This window comes from Arachis hypogaea, chromosome 11 (assembly GCF_003086295.3).
Source record: "Arachis hypogaea cultivar Tifrunner chromosome 11, arahy.Tifrunner.gnm2.J5K5, whole genome shotgun sequence".
NCBI classification, from domain to species: domain Eukaryota; kingdom Viridiplantae; phylum Streptophyta; class Magnoliopsida; order Fabales; family Fabaceae; genus Arachis; species Arachis hypogaea.
In genome coordinates, this window is record NC_092046.1 from 76,088,881 (window position 1) to 76,108,556 (window position 19,676).

The following is a 19,676-nucleotide window of genomic DNA, read 5'->3' on the forward strand; positions in this document are numbered from 1 at the left end:
GGTGAGAACTTCCCAACCTCTTCTTTGGATCTCAAGTCGGATCTCCGGATACTCATTCTTTTTGAGCTTGAAAGGAACCTCAGGGATCACTTTCTTCTTGGCCACAACTTCATAGAAGTGGTCTTGATGGACCTTTGAGATGAATCTCTCCATCTCCCATGACTCAGAAGTGGAAGCAATTGCCTTCCCTTTCCTCTTTCTAGAGGTTTCTCTGGTCTTAGGTGCCATAAATGGTTATGGAAAAACAAAAATCTATGCTTTCACCACATCAAACTTAAAATGTTTTCTCGTCCCCGAGCAAAAGAAGAAAGAAAGAAAGAGAAGAAGAAGAGAAATGGAGGAGAGGGAGAAAGAGGTGTTTTCGGCCAAGGGTGAATATAGGGTTGTGTTGTGTGAAAATGAAGAAGGAATGAGGGGTTTATATAGGAGTGAGGGGAGGGTGAAGTTTCGGCCATTAGGGTTGGGTTTGGGAGGGAAATTAGTTTGAATTTGAAGGTAGGTGGGGTTTTGGGGAAGAGAGGATGGATGTGAGTGGTGAAGAGGTGATGGGGAAGAGTGATTGAGTTGATTGATGAAGGGTATTTGGGGAAGAGAATCATGAAAAGGTGTGAAGAGGAGAGAGAAGATGATGTGGGGACCCTGTGGGGTCCACAGGTCTTGAGGGGATCCTGTGGGGTCCACAGATCAAGTGAAGTAAAGGACTTAACATCCCTGCTCCAATTAGGCGTGTAAAACGTTCTTGCTGTGCAATCCTGGCATTTAACGCCAAACTGCTGCCTGTTTCTGGCGTTAAACGCCCAAATGTAGCTTGTTTCTGGCGTTTAACACCAGGTAGATGCTTGGTTCTGGCGTTAAACGCCAGCTTGGTGCTTGTTTCTGGCGTTAAACGCCAGATAGATGCTTGGTTCTGGCGTTCAAATGCCAGACTACTCTCCTCCAGGGTGTGCTATTTTTAATGCTGTTTTTCATTTTGATTTTTATTTTCAGTAGTTATTGTGACTCCACATAATCATCAACCTAAAGAAATCATAAAATAACAATGGAAAATAAATAAATATAATTAGATAACATTGGGTTGCCTCCCAACAAGCGCTTCTTTAATGTCAATAGCTTGACAATGAGCTCTCATGGAGCCTCATAGATAATCAGAGCAAGGTTGGAACCTCCCAACACCAAACTTAGAGTTTGACTATGGGGGCTTTGGTTGACTCTGCAGTGAGAGAAGCTTTTCATGCTTCCTCTCCATGGTTACAGAAGGAGATCCTTGAGTTTTAAACACAAGGTTGTCGTCATTCAGTTGAAGGATCAATTCTCCTCTATCCACATCAATCACAGCTCTTGCTGTGGCTAGGAAGGGTCTTCCAAGGATGATGGATTCATTCTCATCCTTCCCAGTGTCTAGGATTATGAAATCAGCAGGGATGTAAAGGCCTTTAACCTTTACTAGCACGTCCTCTACTTGTCCATAAGCCTGTTTTCTTGAGTTGTCTGCCATCTCTAATGAGATTCTGGCAGCTTGCACCTCGAAGATTCCCAGTTTCTCCATTACAGAGAGTGGCATGAGGTTTATCCCTGACCCAAGGTCACATAGAGCCTTCTCAAAGGTCATGGTGCCTATGGTACAAGGTATTAAGAATTTTCCAGGATCCTGTTTCTTCTGAGGCAATGTCAGTTGATCCAGATCACTCAGTTCATTGATGAGCAAGGGAGGTTTATCTTCCCAAGTCTCATTACCAAATAATTTGGCATTCATCTTTATGATTGCACCAAGGTACTTGGCAACTTGCTCTTCAGTGACATCTTCATTCTCTTCAGAAGAAGAATACTCATCAGAGCTCATGAATGGCATAAGGAGGTTCAATGAAATCTCTATGGTCTCTAGATGAGCCTCAGATTCCTTTGGTTCCTCAGAGGAAAACTCCTTGTTGATCACTGGACGTCCCAGGAGGTCTTTCTCACTGGGATTCACGTCCTCTCCCTCCCTTGTAGGTTCGGCCATGATGGTTAAATCAATGGCCTTGCACTCTCTTTTTGGATTCTCTTCTGTATTGCTCGGGAGAGTACTAGGAGGAGTTTCAGTGACTCTTTTACTCAGCTGGCCCACTTGTGCCTCCAATTTTCTAATGGAGGACCTTGTTTCATTCATGAAACTTAAAGTGGCCTTAGATAGATCAGAGACTATATTTGCTAAGCTAGATGGATTCTGCTCAAAATTCTCTGTCTGTTGCTGAGTGGATGATGGAAAAGGCTTGCTATTGCTAAACCTGTTTCTTCCACCATTATTAAAGCCTTGTTGAGGATTTTTTTGATCCTTCCATGAGAAATTTAGATGATTCCTCCATGAGGGATTATAGGTGTTTCCATAGGGTTCACCCATGTAATTCACCTCTGCTATTGCAGGGTTCTCAGGATCATAAGCTTCTTCTTCAGAAGATGCCTCTTTAGTATTGTTGGATGATTCCTTCAATCCATTCAAACTCTGAGAGATCATATTGACTTGCTGAGTCAATATTTTATTCTGAGCCAATATGGCATTCAGAGTATCAATTTCAAGAACTCCCTTCCTCATAGGCGTCCCATTATTCACAGGGTTCCTTTCAGAAGTGTACATGAACTGGTTATTTGCAACCATGTCAATGAGTTTTTGAGCTTCTACAGGTGTTTTCTTTAGGTGAATGGATCCACCTGCAGAATGGTCCAGTGACATCTTTGATAGCTCAGACAGACCATCATAGAATATATCCAGGATGGTTCATTCTGAAAGCATGTCAGAAGGACACTTTTTGGTCAGTTCCTTGTATCTCTCCCAAGCTTCATAGAGGGATTCACCTTCCTTTTGTCTGAAGGTTTGAACATCCACTCTAAGCTTACTAAGATTTTGAGGAGGAAAGGACTTGGCTAAGAAAGCCGTGACCAGCTTATCCCAAGAGTTCAGGCTATCCTAAGGTTGAGAGTCCAACCATATTCTAGCTCTGTCTCTTACAGCAAATGGGAAAAGCATAAGCCTGTAGACCTCGGGATCAACCCCATTGGTCTTAACAGTATCACAGATCTGCAAGAACTCAGTTAAGAACTGAAAAGGATCTTCAGATGGAAGTCCATGAAACTTGCAATTCTGTTGCATCAGAGAAACTAATTGAGGTTTAAGCTCAAAGTTGTTTGCTCCAGTGGCAGGAATTGAGATGCTTCTTCCATGAAAATTGGAATTTGGTGCAGTAAAGTCACCAAGCATCTTCCTTGCATTGTTATTATTTTCGGCCATGTCTCCTTCTTTTTCGAAAATTTCTGTCAGATTTTCTCCAGAGAGTTGTGCTTTAGCTTCCCTTAGCTTCCTCTTCAGAGTTCTTTCAGGTTCAGGATCGGCTTCAACAAGAATGTTCTTGTCCTTGTTCCTGCTCATCTAATTAGAATCTGAGCTTCACTCAAAAAACTATGAGGTATTATTGCTTCTTGTCTAGTTGCTTGGGGACAAGCAACAGTTTAAGTTTGGTGTTGTGATGAGCGGATATTTTATACGCTTTTTGGGGTTAATTTCATGTAGTTTTTAGTATGTTTTAGTTAGTTTTTAGTATATTTTCATTAGTTTCTAGGAAAAATTCATATTTCTGGACTTTACTATGAGTTTGTGTGTTTTTCTGTAATTTCAGGTATTTTCTGGCTGAAATTGAGGGAGCTGAGCAAAAATCTGATTCAGGCTGAAAAAGGACTGCTGATGTTGTTGGATTCTGACCTCTCTGCACTCAGAATGGATTTTCTGGAGCTACAGAAGTCCAATTGGCACGCTCCCAATTGCGTTAGAAAGTAGACATCCAGGGCTTTCCAGCAATATATAATAGTCTATACTTTGCTCAAGGATAGACGGCGTAAACTGGCGTTCAACGCCAGTTCCATGTTGCAGTCTGGCGTTAAACGCCAGAAACAGGTTACAAGTTGGAGTTAAACGCCCAAAACAGGTTATAACCTGGCGTTTAACTCCAGAAACAGCCTAGGCACGTGTAAATCTTAAGTCTCAGCCCCAGCACACACCAAATGGGCCCCAAAAGTGGATTTCTGCACTATCTATCATAGTTTACTCATTCTCTGCAAACCTAGATTACTAGCTCACTATTTAAACAACTTTTAGAGGATTATTTTGGACCTCATGACATTTTAGATCTGAACTTTGTACTCTTTGACGGCATGAGTCTCTAAACTCCATTGTTGGGGGTGAGGAGCTCTGCTATGTCTCGATGAATTAATGCAATTATTTCTGTTTTCTATTCAAACATGCTTGTTTCTATCTAAGATGTTCATTCGCACTTCAATATGATGGATGTGATGATCCGTGACACTCATTACCATTCTCAACCTATGAACGCATACCTGACAACCACCTCCGTTCTACCTTCGATTGAATGAGTATCTCTTGGATTCCTTAATCAGAATCTTCGTGGTATAAGCTAGAATCCATTGGCAGCATTCTTGAGAATCTGGAAAGTCTAAACCTTGTCTATGGTATTCCGAGTAGGATTCAAGGATTGAATGACTGTGACGAGCTTCAAACTCACAAGGGTTGGGCGTAGTGACAGACACAAAAGGATCAATGGATCCTATTCCAACATGAGTGAGAACCGACAGATGATTAGCCGTGCAGTGACAGCGTACCTGGACCATTTTCACTGAGAGGACAGATGGTATCCATTGACAATGGTGATCCACCAACACACAACTTGCCATAGGAAGAACCTTGCATGCGTGAAGAAGAAGACAGGGAGAAAGCAGAGATTCAGAAGACAAAGCATCTCCAAAACTCCAACATATTCTCCATTACTGAATAACAAGTATTTAATTCATGCTCTTTTATTTTTCGCAATCCAAACTGATAATTATAATTGATATCCTGACTAAGAATTACAAAATAACTATAGATTGCTTCAAGCCAACAATCTCTGTGGGATTCGACCCTTACTCACGTAAGGTATTACTTGGACGACCCAGTGCACTTGCTGGTTAGTGGTATGAGTTGTGAAAAGTGTGATTTACAATTCGTGCACCAAATTTGTGATGAGCGGATATTTTATACGCTTTTTGGGGTTAATTTCATGTAGTTTTTAGTATGTTTTAGTTAGTTTTTAGTATATTTTCATTAGTTTCTAGGCAAAATTCATATTTCTGGACTTTACTATGAGTTTGTGTGTTTTTCTGTAATTTCAGGTATTTTCTGGCTAAAATTGAGGGAGCTGAGCAAAAATCTGATTCAGGCTGAAAAAGGATTGCTGATGTTGTTGGATTCTGACCTCTCTGCACTCGGAATAGATTTTCTGGAGCTACAGAAGTCCAATTGGCGCGCTCCCAATTGCGTTGGAAAGTAGACATCCAGGGCTTTCCAGAAAAATATAATATTCCATACTTTACTCAAGGATAGATGACGTAAACTGGCGTTCAACACCAGTTCTATGTTGTAGTCTGGCGTTAAACGCCAGAAACAGGTTACAAGTTGGAATTAAACGCCCAAAACAGGTTACAACCTGGCGTTTAACTCCAGAAACAGCCTAAGCACGTGTAAAGCTTAAGTCTCAGCCCTAGCACACACCAAATGGGCCCCAGAAGTGGATTTTTGCACTATCTATCATAGTTTACTCATTCTCTGCAAACCTAGATTACTAGCTTACTATTTAAACAACTTTTAGAGGATTATTTTGGATCTCATGACATTTTAGATCTGAACTTTGTACTCTTTGATAGCATGAGTCTCTAAACTCCATTGTTGGGGTGAGGAGCTCTGCTGTGTCTCGATGAATTAATGCAATTATTTCTGTTTTCTATTCAAACACGCTTGTTTCTATCTAAGATGTTCATTCGCACTTCAATATGATGGATGTGATGATCCGTGACACTCATCACCATTCTCAACCTATGAACGCGTGCCTGACAACCACCTCCGTTCTACCTTCGATTGAATGAGTATCTCTTGGATTCCTTAATCAGAATCTTCGTGGTATAAGCTAGAATCCATTGGCAGCATTCTTGAGAATCCGGAAAGTCTAAACCTTGTCTGTGGTATTCTGAGTAGGATTCAGGGATTGAATGACTGTGACGAGCTTCAAACTCACAAGGGTTGGGCGTAGTGACGCAAAAGGATCAATGGATCCTAATCCAGCATGAGTGAGAACCGACAGATGATTAGCCGTGTGGTGACAGTGTACCTGGACCATTTTCACTGAGAGGACGGATGGTATCCATTGACAACGGTGATCCAACAACACACAGCTTGCCATAGGAAGAACCTTGCGTTCGTGAAGAAGAAGACAGGGAGAAAGCAGAGATTCAGAAGACAAAGCATCTCCAAAACTCCAACATATTCTCCATTACTGCATAACAAGTATTTAATTCATGCTCTTTTATTTTTCGCAATCCAAACTGATAATTATAATTGATATCTTGACTAAGAATTACAAAATAACCATAGATTGCTTCAAGCCAACAATCTCCGTGGGATTCGACCTTTACTCATGTAAGGTATTACTTGGACGACCCAGTGCACTTGCTGGTTAGTGGTACGAGTTGTGAAAAGTATGATTTACAATTCGTGCACCAAATCGTTCATTCCTTGGTAACTGCGCTAAAAACTTAATACGCATGTTCATAATTTTAGTTCTTTTTCACAATTTTGATACAACTAACCAGCAAGTGCACTGGGTCGTCCAAGTAATAAACCTTACGTGAGTAAGGGTCGATCCCACAGAGATTGTCGGCTTGAAGCAAGCTATGGTCACCTTGTAAATCTCAGTCAGGCAGATTCAAAAGGTTATAGAGTTTTAATAATTAAAAGATAAATAAAACATAAACTAGGATAGAGATACTTATGTAATTCATTGGTGAGAATTTCAGATAAGCATATAGAGATGCTTTCGTTCCTCTGAACCTCTGCTTTCCTGCTGTCTTCATCGAATCATTCCTACTCCCTTCCATGGCAAGGTTTATGTAGGGCATCACCGTTGTCAATGGCTACATCCCATCCTCTCTGTGAAAATGGTCCAATGCGTTGTCACTGCATGGCTAATCATCTGTCGGTTCTCGATCATACTGGAATAGGATTTACTATCCTTTTGCGTCTGTCACTATGCCCAGCACTCGCGAGTTTGAAGCCCGTCATAGCCATCCCTTCCCAGATCCTACTCGGAATACCACAGACAAGGTTTAGACTTTCCGGAGAGGTGTTGGGGAAGAGTGATTGAGTTGATTGGTGAAGGGTATTTGGGGAAGAGAGTTATGAAAAGGTGTGAAGAGGAGAGAGAAGAAGATGTGGGGACCCTGTGGGGTCCACAGGTCCTGAGGGAATCCTGTGGGATCCACAGATCCTGTGGTGATCCTGTGGGGTCCACAGATCCTGAGGTGTCAAGGGTTTTTCATCCCTGCACCTTTTAGACGTGTAAAACGCCCTATACATGCAATCCTGGCGTTTAACGCCAGACTGTTGCTTATTTCTGGCGTTAAACGCCACTTCCATGCTTTGTTCTGGCGTTTAACACCAGGTAGATGCTGGTTTCTGGCGTTAAACGCCAGCTTGGTGCCTGTTTCTGGTGTTAAACGCCAGACAGATGCTTGTTTCTGGCGTTTAAATGCCAGACTGCTCTCCTCCAGGGTGTGCTATTTTTTTCTGTTGTTTTTCATTTTGTTTTTGATTTTTCAGTAGTTTTTGTGACTTTACATTATCATCAACCTAATAAAACACGAAATAACAATAGAAAATAAATAAATATAATTAGATAACATTGGGTTGCCTCCCAACAAGCACTTCTTTAATGTCAATAGCTTGACAGTGAGCTCTCATGGAGCCTCATAGATGTTTAGAGCATTGTTGGAACCTCCCAACACCAAACTTAGAGTTTGAATGTGGGGGTTCAACACCAAACTTAGAGTTTGGTTGTGGCCTCCCAACACCAAACTTAGAGTTTGACTATGGGGGCTTTGGTTGACTCTGCAGTGAGAGAAGCTTTTCATGCTTCCTCTCCATGGTTACAGAAGGAGATCCTTGAGTTTTAAACACAAGGTTGTCATCATTCAGTTGAAGGATCAATTCTCCTCTATCCACATCAATCACAGCTCTTGCTGTGGCTAGGAAGGGTCTTCCAAGGATGATGGATTCATTCTCATCCTTCCCAGTGTCTAGGATTATGAAATCAGCAGGGATGTAAAGGCCTTTAACCTTTACTAGCACGTCCTCTACTTGTCCATAAGCCTGTTTTCTTGAGTTGTCTGCCATCTCTAATGAGATTCTGGCAGCTTGCACCTCGAAGATTCCCAGTTTCTCCATTACAGAGAGTGGCATGAGGTTTATCCCTGACCCAAGGTCACATAGAGCCTTCTCAAAGGTCATGGTGCCTATGGTACAAGGTATTAAGAATTTTCCAGGATCCTGTTTCTTCTGAGGCAATGTCAGTTGATCCAGATCACTCAGTTCATTGATGAGCAAGGGAGGTTTATCTTCCCAAGTCTCATTACCAAATAATTTGGCATTCATCTTTATGATTGCACCAAGGTACTTGGCAACTTGCTCTTCAGTGACATCTTCATTCTCTTCAGAAGAAGAATACTCATCAGAGCTCATGAATGGCATAAGGAGGTTCAATGAAATCTCTATGGTCTCTAGATGAGCCTCAGATTCCTTTGGTTCCTCAGAGGAAAACTCCTTGTTGATCACTGGACGTCCCAGGAGGTCTTTCTCACTGGGATTCACGTCCTCTCCCTCCCTTGTAGGTTCGGCCATGATGGTTAAATCAATGGCCTTGCACTCTCTTTTTGGATTCTCTTCTGTATTGCTCGGGAGAGTACTAGGAGGAGTTTCAGTGACTCTTTTACTCAGCTGGCCCACTTGTGCCTCCAATTTTCTAATGGAGGACCTTGTTTCATTCATGAAACTTAAAGTGGCCTTAGATAGATCAGAGACTATATTTGCTAAGCTAGATGGATTCTTCTCAGAATTCTCTGTCTGTTGCTGAGTGGATGATGGAAAAGGCTTACTATTGCTAAACCTGTTTCTTCCACCATTATTAAAGCCTTGTTGAGGCTTTTGTTGATCCTTCCATGAGAAATTTGGATGATTCCTCCATGAGGGATTATAGGTGTTTCCATAGGGTTCACTCTTGTAATTCACCTCTGCTATTGCAGTGTTCTCAGGATCATAAGCTTCTTCTTCAGAAGATGCCTTTTTAGTATTGTTGGATGATTCCTTCAATCCATTCAGACTCTGAGAGATCATATTGACTTGCTGAGTCAATATTTTATTCTAAGCCAATATGGCATTCAGAGTATCAATTTCAAGAACTCCCTTCCTCATAGGCGTCCCATTATTCACAGGATTCCTTTCAGAAGTGTACATGAACTGGTTATTTGCAACCATGTCAATGAGTTCTTGAGCTTTTGCAGGCGTTTTCTTTAGGTGAATGGATCCACCTTCAGAATGGTCCAGTGACATCTTTGATAGCTCAGACAGACCATCATAGAATATATCCAGGATGGACCATTCTGAAAGCATGTCAGAAGGACACTTTTTGGTCAGTTTCTTGTATCTCTCCCAAGCTTCATAGAGGGATTCACCTTCCTTTTGTCTGAAGGTTTGAACATCCACTCTAAGATTACTAAGCTTTTGAGGAGGAAAGAACTTGGCTAAGAAAGCCGTGACCAGTTTATCCCAAGAGTTCAGGCTATCCTTAGGTTGAGAGTCCAACCATATTCTAGCTCTGTCTCTTACAGCAAATGGGAAAAGCATAAGCCTGTAGACCTCGGGATCAACCCTATTGGTCTTAACAGTATCACAGATATGCAAGAACTCAGTTAAGAACTGAAAAGGATCTTCAGATGAAAGTCCATGAAACTTGCAGTTCTGTTGCATCAGAGAAACTAATTGAGGTTTAAGCTCAAAGTTGTTTGCTCCAATGGCAGGAATTGAGATGCTTCTTCCATGTAAATTGGAATTTGGTGCAATAAAGTCACCAAGCATCTTCCTTGCATTGTTATTATTTTCGGCCATGTCTCCTTCTTTTTCGAAAATTTCTGTCAGATTTTCTCCAGAGAGTTGTGCTTTAGCTTCCCTTAGCTTCCTCTTCAAAGTTCTTTCAGGTTCAGGATCGGCTTCAACAAGAATGTTCTTGTCCTTATTCCTGCTCATATGAAAAAGAAGAGAACACAAAAGAAAATATGGAATCCTCTATGTCATAGTATAGAGATTCCTTATGCAAGTATAAGAAGAGAAGAATGTAAGAAGGAGAAGAGAAAAAACTCGAACACAGAGAGGAAGATGGTGTTCGAATTTTGGGTGGAAGAGAAGTATTAGTAGATGAATAAATAATTAGAAGGAGATGAGAGAATGAATTTCGAATATAAAAATAAAAAATATTTTTGTTTTTAATTTAAAATTAAAAATTAAAATTCAAAAATTTAAAAAAGAAAAATTAAATTAAATTAAATTAAAATCAATTAGTTAATTAAAAAGGAATTTTGAAAAAGATGAAGGTGATTTTCGAAAATTAGAAAGAGAGAGTTAGTTAGGTAGTTTTGAAAAAGATAAGAATCAAACAAAAAGATAGGATTAGTTTGAAAAAGATTTGAAAATCAATTTTTGAAAAGATAAGAGGTTAGAAAAGAAGTTAGAAAAGATTTTGAAATTGATTTTGAAAAGATGTGATTGAAACTTATTTTGAAAAAGATTTGAAAAAGAAATTTAAAAAGATTTGATTTTGAAATCAAAGTTGATTACTTGACTAACAAGAAACTAAAAGGTATGATTTAAAATTTTAAAGATTGAACCTTTCTTACTAGGCAAGTAACAAACTTAAAATTTTAGAATCAATCACATTAAATGCTAATAAGATTTTCGAAAATTATGAAAAAGATTTTTGAAAATTAATTTTGAAAATTTCAAAAATTATGAAAGAAAAATGAGAAAGATTTGATTTTTGAAAAAGATTTGAAAAAGATAGAATTTTTAAATTAAAAATTTGATTTGACTCATAAGAAACAACTAGATTTTAAAAATTTTTGAAGAAGTCAACTCAAATTTTCGAATTTGATGAGAAGAAAAAGGGAAAGATATATATATATATATATTTTTTGAATTTTTAATGATGAAAGAGAAAAACACAAAATTGACACATAACATAGAAATTATGAATCAAAACAACTAATGCATGCAAGAACACTTTGAATGTCAAGATGAACACCAAGAACACTTTGAAGATCAAGATGAACATCAAGACTTATTTTTGAAAATTTTTAAGAAAAGAAAAACATGCAAGACACCAAACTTAGAATTTTTTTAATATTTAGACACTAACAAATTAAAATTGCATATGGAAAATAAGAAAAGATGCAAAACAAGAAATTTTAAAGATCAAACAAGGAGACTTACCAAGAACAACTTGAAGATCATGAAGAACACCATGCATGAGTTTTCGAAAAATGCAAGAAAATTATAAAAAAATGTAATTGACACCAAACTTAAAAATTGACACAAGACTCAAACAAGAAACACAAAATTATTTTTGGTTATATGATTTTATAATTTTTTTTGGATTTTCGAAAATTGTTTTGGAAAAACGACAAAGAAGAAATTTTTTTGTATTTTTCAAAAATAAGAAATAAAAATCTTAAAATTAAAATAAAATTACCTAATCTGATCAACAAGATGAACCGTCAGTTGTCCAAACTCGAACAATCCCCGACAACGGTGCCAAAAACTTGGTGCACGAAATCGTGATCGTTCATTCCTTGGTAACGGTGCTAAAAACTTAATACGCACGTTCATAATTTTAGTTCTTTTTCACAATTTCGATACAACTAACCAGCAAGTGCATTGGGTCGTCCAAGTAATAAACCTTACGTGAGTAAGGGTTGATCCCACAGAGATTGCCGGCTTGAAGCACGCTATGGTCACCTTGTAAATCTCAGTCAGGCGGATTCAAAAGGTTATAGAGTTTTGATAATTAAAAGATAAATAAAACATAAACTAGGATAGAGATACTTATGTAATTCATTGGTGAGAATTTCAGATAAGCATATAGAGATGCTTTCGTTCCTCTGAACCTCTGCATTCCTGCTGTCTTCATCCAATCATTCCTACTCCTTTCCATGGCAAGCTTTATGTAGGGCATTACCGTTGTCAATGGCTACATCCCATCCTCTCTGTGAAAATGGTCCAATGCGCTGTCACTGCATGGCTAATCATCTGTCGGTTCTCGATCATACTGGAATAGGATTTACTATCCTTTTGCGTCTGTCACTACGCCCAGCACTCGCGAGTTTGAAGCTCGTCACAGCCATCCCTTCCCAGATCCTACTCGGAATACCACAGACAAGGTTTAGACTTTCCGGATCTCAGGAATAGCCATCCATGGGTTCTAACTTATACCACGAAGACTCTAATATCTCGAACTCGGTCCCCTGTATTAGATATCTAAGAGATACTCATTCTAGCTTGTTTGCATGTAGAACGGAGGTGTTTGTCAGGCACGCGTTCATAAGTGAGAATGATGATGAGCGTCATATAATCATCACATTTATCATGTTCTTGTGTGCGAATGGATATCTTAGAATAGGAATAAGCTTGAATTGAATAGAAAAACAATAGTACTTTGCATTAATATGTGAGGAACAGCAGAGCTCCACACCTTAATCTATGGTGTGTAGAAACTCTACCGTTCAAAATACATAAGTGATAAGGTCCAGGCATGACCAAATGGCCAGCCCCCTAAACATGATCAAAGGATCAAAAGATAATCCAAAGATAAAACTCAGGATGTAAATATAATAGTAAAAAGTCCTATTTATGCTAAACTAGTTACTAGGTTTACAGAAATGAGTAAATGATGCAGAAATCCACTTCTGGGGCCCACTTGGTGTGTGCTTGGGCTGAGCATTGAGCTTTACACGTGTAGAGGCTTCTCTTGGAGTTGAACGCCAGTTTGTAACCTATTTCTGGCGTTTAACTCCACTTTGCAACCTGTTTCTGGCGTTTAACTCCAGAATGCAGCATGGAACTGGCGTTGAACACCAGTTTTCATCATCTAAACTCGGGAAAAGTATGGACTATTATATATTGCTGGAAAGCTCTAGATGTCTACTTTCCAACGCAATTAAGAGCGTGCCATTTGGAGTTCTGTAGCTCCAGAAAATTCACTTTGAGTGCAGGGAGGTCAGAATCCAACAGCATCTGCAGTCCTTCTTCAACTTCTGAATCTGATTTTTGCTCAGGTCCCTCTTCAGCCAGAAAATACTTGAAATCACAGAAAAACACATAAACTCATAGTAAAGTCCAGAAATGTGAATTTTAATTAAAAACTAATAAAAATATACTAAAAACTAACTAAATCATACTAAAAACTATGTAAAAACAATGCCAAAAAGCGTATAAATTATCCGCTCGTCAATAACCATAGCTTGCTTCAAGCCGGCAATCTCCGTGGAATCGACCCTTACTCACGTAAGGTATTACTTGGACGACCCAGTGCACTTGCTGGTTAGTTGTGCGGAGTTGCAAAAGTGTGATTGTAATTTCGTGCACCAAGTTTTTGGCGCCGTTGCCGGGGATTGTTCGAGTTTGGACAACTGACGGTTTATCTTGTTGCTTAGATTAGGAATATTTTATTTTTGTTGGTTTAGAGTCTTTTATTTGAGTTTAGTTTCATATTTTAAGTTTGGTGTCAATTGCATGCTTTTACTTTCTTTTAATTTTTTGAATTTGCATACTCTTAGTTGTTTCTTGATCTTTAAAAATTCTAAGTTTGGTGTCTTCTTTGTGTTTTCTTTTAATTTTTCGAAAATTTGTGTTCAATTTTCTAAAAATTTTAAGTTTGGTGTGTTTTTGTGCTTTTATTTACTTAAAATTTTTTTCAAAAATTTGTTCTTAGTGTTCATCTTGACATTCAAAGTGTTCTTGGTGTTCATCTTGACATTCAAAGTTTTCTTGTTTGTTCTCTTTGTTTTGATCTAAAATTTCTAAGCTTAGTGTCGTTTTGTTGTTTTTCTCTTTCCTCATTAAAATTTAAAAATAAAAAATACCTTTTCCTTATTTTACTCATAATTTTCGAAAGTTAGCATTAAAGTAGTCAAAGATTTTCAAAATCAAATCTTTTCTTTTTAATCAAGTCAAAATTCTAATTTCAAAAATTGATCTTTTCAAATCTTTTTCAATATATATATATATATATATATATATATATATATATAATCTATTTTCAATTCATATCAATTCTCTTTTCTCTATCATGGACATAAGTGGAAATGAACAGTCCAGAAGGACTCTGGGATCATATGCCAACCCCATTACAGCTGCATATGGGAGTAGCATCTATATACCTCCCATCAAAGCAAGCAGTTTTGAGCTAAATCCTCAGCTCATTATCATGGTGCAGCAAAATTGCCAGTATTCCGGTCTTCCACAGGAAGAACCTACTGAGTTTCTAGCACAGTTTTTACAAATTGCTGACACAGTACGTGATAAAGAAGTGGATCAGGATGTCTACAGATTATTACTATTTCCATTTGCTGTAAAAGATCAAGCTAAGAGGTGGTTAAATAACCAACCCACAGCAAGCATAAAAACATGGAGATAGTTATCAGACAAATTCCTGAATCAATTTTACCCTCCAAAAAGGATGACACAGCTAAGGCTGGACATCCAAGGCTTTAAACAAGAGGATCATGAATCCCTTTATCCTATGAGAGGTATAGAGGGATGCTAAGAAAATGCCCCTCTGAAATGTTTTCAGAGTGGGTACAGTTAGACATCTTCTACTATGGGCTTACAGAAAGAGCTCAAATGTCTCTAGACCACTCAACTAGTAGATCTATACACATGAGAAAGACAATTGAAGAGACTCAAGAACTCATAGAAACAGTTGCTAGAAATCAACATCTGTACTCAAGCAATGAGCCCTCCAAAGAAAAAGAAGCTATGGTAGCAACTACTAATCATAATCCTCAAGAACAGATTGTTGAACTAAATCAGCAATTACTTCTAATGACAAAACAATTAGCAGAATTCAAGGAGATTCTCCAAGACACTAAAAATGATAACAAGAATATAGAAGCACAATTATATCAGACAAGACAGCAGCTATCTAAACAGATAACAGAAGAATGACAAGCTGTTCAACTAAGGAGCGGGAAGACGTTGAATAATTCAGTTCAAAGTAGCAAAAAGTCAAGAAAGGAACAAATGACAGAGGATTATCAAACCACTGCCCAAAATTCCTCTGAGGACAGCAAGAGCTCAGAGAGGAATAATTTTGGCGTTCAAACGCCAGAAAAGGGAGAAAAGTTGGCGTTAAACGCCCATTCCTTGCCCAGTTATGGCGTTCAAACGCCAGAAAAGGGTGGGAAGCTGGCATTAAACGCCCATCCTGCACCCAATCCTGGCGTTCAAACGCCAATGAGGGATCAGACACCTGCAAGTGCTGATAGTAACCCCTCTAAGAAGGCTTCTCCAACCACTTCTGTAGGGAATAAACCTGTAGCAACTAAGGTTGAAGAGTATAAGGCCAAGATGCATTATCCTCAGAAACTCCGCCAAACGGAACAGGATAAACATTTGCCCAATTTGCAGACTATCTTAGGACTCTTGAGATAAAGATCCCGTTTGCAGAGGCACTTGAGCAAATACCCTCTTATTCTAAGTTCATGAAAGAGATCCTAAGTCATAAGAAGGATTGAAAATAAACTGAAAAAGTGTTTCTCACAGAAGAATGCAGTGCAGTCATTCTGAAAAGCTTACCAGAAAAGCTTCAAGATCCAGGAAGCTTTATGATACCATGCACATTAGAGGGTGCTTGTACTAATACAGCTCTATGTGACCTTGGAGCAAGTATCAACCTAATACCTGCATCTACTATTAGAAAGCTTGGGTTGACTGAAGAAGTCAAACTAACCCGAATATGTCTTCAACTTGCTGATGGCTCCATTAAATATCCATCAGGCATAATTGAGGACATGATTGTCAAGGTTGGGCCATTTGCCTTTCCCACTGACTTTGTAGTGCTGGAAATGAAGGAGCACAAGAGTGCAACTCTCATTCTAGGAAGACCTTTCCTAGCAACTGGACGAACTCTTATTGATGTACAAAAAGGGGAAGTGACTCTGAGAGTCAATGAGGATGAGTTCAAGTTAAATGCTGTCAAAGCTATGCAGCATCCAAACACATCAAATGACGGCATGAACACTAATATTATTGACTCTTTGATGGAAGAGATCAATATGACTGAGAGTCTTGAATCAGAGCTAGAGGACATCTTTAAAGATGTTCAGCCTGATCTGGAGAAACCAGAGGAAATAAAAGAACCTCTAAAAATCCCTCAAGAAGAGGAGAAACCTCCTAAACCTGAGCTCAAACCACTACCACCATCCCTGTAATATGCATTTCTGGGAGAGGGTGACACTTTCCCAGTGATCATAAACTCTGCTTTAAATCCACAAGAAGAGAAAGCACTAATTCAAGTGCTAAGGACACACAAGACAGCTCTTGGGTGGTCCATAAGTGATCTTAAGGGCATTAGCCCAGCAAGATGCATGCACAAGATCCTATTGGAAGATGATGCTAAGCCAGTGGTTCAACCACAGAGGCGGCTAAATCCAGCCATGAAGGAGGTGGTGCAAAAAGAGGTCACTAAGTTACTAGAGGCTGGGATTATTTATCCTATTTCTGATACCCCTGGGTGAGCCCTGTCCAAGTTGTCCCCAAGAAGGGAGGCATGACAGTAGTTCATAATGAAATGAATGAACTGGTTCCCACAAGAACAGTTACAGGGTGGCGTATGTGTATTGACTACAGAAGGCTCAATACAGCCACCAGAAAGGATCATTTTCCTTTACCATTCATAGACCAGATGCTAGAGAGACTAGCAGGCCATGAATACTACTGCTTTTTGGATGGTTATTCAAGCTACAACCAAATTGCAGTGGATCCTCAAGACCAAGAGAAAACAGCATCCACATGTACATTTGGAGTATTTGCTTATAGAAGAATGCCTTTTGGTCTGTGCAATGCACCTGCAACCTTTCAGAGGTGTATGCTCTCTATCATCTCTGATATGGTAGAGAAGTTCCTGGAAGTCTTCATGGATGACTTCTCAGTATTTGGAGACTCATTCAGCTCCTGTCTTGATCATCTAGCACTTGTCCTGAAAAGGAGCCAAGAGACTAACCTGGTCTTAAACTGGGAAAAATGTCACTTTATGGTGACTGAAGGAATTGTCCTTGGGCACAAAATTTCAAGCAAGGGAATAGAGGTGGATCAAGCCAAGGTAGAGGTGATTGAAAAATTACCACCACCTGCCAATGTTAAGGCAATCAGAAGTTTTCTGGGGCATGCAGGATTCTATAGGAGGTTCATAAAGGATTTTTCAAAAATTGCAAAACCTCTAAGCAACCTGCTAGCTGCTGACACACTATTTGTGTTTGACACAGAGTGTCTGCAGGCGTTTGAAACCCTGAAAGCCAAGCTGGTCACAGTACCAGTCATCTCTGCACCTGACTGGACATTACCATTCGAATTAATGTGTGATGCCAGTGACCATGCCATTGGTGCAGTGTTGGGACAAAGGCATAACAAGCTTCTGCATGTCATTTACTATGCCAGTCGTGTTCTAAATGATGCACAGAAGAATTACACAACCACAGAAAAAGAGCTGCTAGCAGTGGTTTATGCCATTGACAAGTTTAGATCCTATTTAGTAGGATCAAAAGTGATTGTGTACACTGACCATACTGCTCTTAAATATTTACTCACAAAGCAGGATTCAAAACCCAGCTCATAAGATGGGTGTTTCTTCTGCAAGAGTTTGATATAGAAATAAGAGACAGAAAAGGGACAGAGAACCAGGTAGCTGATCATCTGTCCCAGATAGAACCAGTAGCTAGGGCGTCCCTCCCTTCTACTGAGATCTCTGAGACCTTTCCAGATGAGCAACTCTTTGCCATTCATGAAGCACCATGGTTTGCAGACATTGTAAATTATAAAGCTGTGAGGTTCATACCCCAGGAGTACAGCAGGGTGCAAAAGAAAAAACTAATTTCTGATGCAAAGTACTACTTGTGGGATGAACCATATCTCTTTAAGAGATGTGCAGATGGAATGATCCGCAGATGCGACCCTAGAGAGGAGGCACAGAAGATCCTGTGGCATTGCCATAGATCACAGTATGGAGGACACTTCGGAAGTGAGCGCACAGCCACTAAAGTCCTCCAATGTGGCTTCTACTGGCCTACTCTCTATAGAGATGCCCGAGAGTTTGTGCGTAACTGTGACAGTTGCCAAAGAGCTGGCAACTTACCTCATGGTTACGCCATGCCTCAACAAGGGATCTTAGAGATTGAGTTGTTTGACGTATGGGGTATTGACTTCATGGGTCCTTTCCCACCATCATACTCAAACACTTACATTCTGGTGGCAGTAGACTACGTATCAAAATGGGTGGAGACAATTGCCACACCCACTAATGATACCAAGACTGTGCTGAAGTTCCTCCAGAAACATATTTTTAGCAGATTTGGTGTTCCCAAAGTACTAATCAGTGATGGGGGCACCCATTTCTGCAATAAATAACTTTACTCTGCCATGGTCCAATATGGAATTAGCCACAAAGTAGCAACTCCGTATCATCCACAGACAAATGGGCAGGCTGAAGTCTCTAATAGAGAGCTAAAAAGAATCCTGGAACGGACTGTAATTGCCCGTAGAAAGGATTGGGCAAAGAGCTTGGATGATGCTCTGTGGGCATACAGAACAACATTCAAGACTCCTATAGGAACCTCTCCATACCAGCTTGTGTATGGCAAGGCCTGTCATCTGCCCGTAGAACTGGAACATAAAGCTTATTGGGCAACCAGATTCCTAAACCTGGATGCTAAGTTAGCTGGTGAGAAAAGATTGCTCCAGCTAAATGAGCTAGAGGAGTTCATACTCAATGCTTTTGAAAATGCAAAAATTTATAAGAAAAAAGAAAAAAAATGGCATGACAAGAAATTGTCATCCAGAGTCTTTGAGCCAGGACAAAAAGTTCTGCTGTTCAACTCTAGGCTTAGATTATTCCCTGGGAAATTAAAATCCCGGTGGAGGGGACCATATGTGATTATAGGAGTGTCACCATATGGATATGTTGAGCTTCAAGATATTGATTCTGACAAAAAGTTCATTGTTAATGGACAAAGAATCAAACATTATCTTAAAAGCAATTTTGAGCAAGAATGCTCAAAACTGAGGCTTGAATGAAGCTCAGTAAAGGTCCAGCTAAAGACAATAAAGAAGCGCTTGCTGGGAGGCAACCCAGCCATTAGCAGGTTATTTGTTTTAAATAATACTTGTAGAAATTTGATATACACTTTCTTCAAAGGTTAATCATCAAAATTGAAGAAATTCACAGCGTTACAGAAGGATTCAGTGCAAAAAGCAGAGAAAAGGAGCTTGCTGACAAGAAAACGCCAGTAAAGGGCATTTTGGGCATTAAACGCCAGAATGGGTACCATTCTGGGTGTTTAACGCCAGTAAAGGTACCATTTTGGGCGTTAAACGCCAGAATTGGTACCATTCTAGGCATTTAACGCCAGAATTGCAGCATCCTGGGCGTTCAGCAAAACGCCCAGTGATAAAGGGGTTTCTGGCGTTTAACGCTAGCCAGGGTACCTGGCTGGGCGTTCAATGCCCA

The 19,676-nt window shown here is 39.6% G+C and overlaps 1 non-coding gene across 1 annotated transcript; it reads left to right on the forward strand.

Annotated features, from left to right (window-relative positions):
• The first annotated feature begins 2,761 nt into the window (after positions 1-2,761).
• On the forward strand, positions 2,762-2,869 carry LOC112725922 (small nucleolar RNA R71). Its single transcript, XR_003165001.1, has one exon. It is a non-coding gene; the product is annotated as a small nucleolar RNA R71 (small nucleolar RNA).
• The last annotated feature ends 16,807 nt before the right edge of the window (positions 2,870-19,676 follow it).